Genomic DNA, 2,239 nt, shown 5'->3' with positions numbered 1-2,239 from the left:
TCCATAACAAAAATATTTCCTTTTGTTGTTAGTTTTGGGATTTTTAGCACTAGTGTTTAGTTTATAAGACCTTTATATATTTTTTGAGTATACGCTATTTATTTCTTTCAAAAGATGTATTGTTAGTTTGAAGTTAGATGCAACAGTTTTTTTATATAACTTCTATAATAGCTTGCTTACACGTAGTTGCAGTAAAAAGGACCAACTAAACTCTTGTAAGTCGCTAATATGTAAACAATAAAGAACAGTAAATAAGAAGTAATTGAAGTTTTAAAATATTTATTTCACAAGAGATAAATAAAATACATAATTATTCCAACTACGCTGATAATTATTTCTGAATTACATACTATAGAATTGTGTTAAATTTTACGTATACTAATTATATCTCCGTTGAGTCTGAATCGTACACAAATTCCTATTAAATTTTCTATACTAATAAAACCGCAACATAAGAAAGAAGTACGTATTTTTCCAAATTAGATGTTTGGAAAATGGAAAATATCGTCGTAGTCGAGAAAAGTATCGTTTTTTCCGGCATGCCAGAGCCAGCGTTCTTCACGTTGTTAATGCGTCGTAGCGACAAGGAAGATTCCGGGCTTTAGTTCTCTCCGGAGCGCTAGTTAATTGCGAAGTGCGCGTGCAAACAGACATGAGCAATTCAGAGACATTTTGGGGGCTTATGATTGTATCTCATACTATTAGACATAACACGGCTTTGTCTTACCGCGTTGACATGTACTGGGAATGTCACGAACTTCCGAGATGACTGACGCTAATACGATATACGAAATCTTCAGCAATTTAATGTTGAAAAATGAGATGCGGATATCATAATACGACAGCGTGTTTGCTCGAACGATATTGGGAGTTATGGAGCGTGCATTAATATGAATAAATTAGATCGAATCGAAATTTGAGGTTTTTAAGTCGATATGCCATCGAGTTGAAGGATTTCAATTTGACGACTGGAGAAATTTACCAGCATTTTATAATATATATTAAATCTAAAATATTCTATAGAAAATATCTGGAATCAACTTTTTAGATTTGATGAAATGACATGATACTTCGTTTCTTAATGATATTAACTTCCGACGGGTAAGTTATTAGCTAAGTGTGTGACTGCAGGGTTAGACTAAACATGAGCTACGGGAGGCTATCAGCGTGTGCTTTTCGTGTGTTTTTATCTGTTTGTTGAAGAACAATGGTATCGAATAAATGTTATTAACAATAATAAGCAAGATGCAACAAAAAAGTGAAATTTCGAAAAAATAATTTAATTAAATTAAATAAAAATCTAAATTTATATGTAATTAATATATATATATATATATATATATATATTATATATGTTATAAATATATATATATATAGATATATATATATATATATATAATTACAAATTATATTTTTTGAACTTGTTCGAACAAGAATATATCATCTTTCTCTTTCTGAACTTTATCTCAAAATCAGTATAGTTTAGTTTTTTGTTGGTTTTGTTTGAATAATTTATTTGTTCTGTAATATATTACAAAAAGGAAGAAGTGAGTATATATGATTTTCTATATCTATCGTATGATACTAATACAATTCATTGCTAAATAATATTTGAAACATTGATGATTGTGTGGGAGTTGTAATTAATATGAAAGTATAAACTCCCATCGTATAAAAATATATAAATTTTATTCATAAAATATTACTGATATGAAAAATATATATGACAAGTCCATTTGTTTTTTTACAATCACTAGCCTGCTTGATTTCCCCACACACTCCCTGCCTAGTGTGAACCTCACAGTTTAAAAAGAAAATACAGGGAAACACGTTATAAAAATGTGGTGGGAAAGCAGATTATAGCAGTGTTGTGATACTGGTCAATTACAAATTTCCATGTTTCGTCAGCAGATGCACCGTATGTGGTAATTCGACCTTCCATCAACTCCATATTGTGCATAAGGTTCTGACTATAAAAAACATGTGGAAAATTTCCTGAACCTCGATGTCGGTGAACTTCTAAGATTCAGCCTCGATCTAATTGGTATTAGTTATATCAGAATTACTTAATGTGTGGAATGCATAATTTATGGGTACAGTTTCCATTTCTGCAGGCGTTGCATTCGTACCTGATGGGTTCTGATCAGAGAAAGAAGTTGGTTCTTTATCCAAATCAGGATCATTGGTTTCTTTAACATAAGAGTCCAGAATTGTGGAATCCAATAGATAATTTATGTCA

Source organism: Ctenocephalides felis, unplaced genomic scaffold, assembly GCF_003426905.1.
Source record: "Ctenocephalides felis isolate EL2017-DRISC unplaced genomic scaffold, ASM342690v1 CF-g0.4_SCAFFOLD_03572, whole genome shotgun sequence".
Classification (NCBI taxonomy): domain Eukaryota; kingdom Metazoa; phylum Arthropoda; class Insecta; order Siphonaptera; family Pulicidae; genus Ctenocephalides; species Ctenocephalides felis.
The sequence above is the reverse complement of the archived record's forward strand: the minus strand, read 5'-3'. Positions refer to the sequence as shown.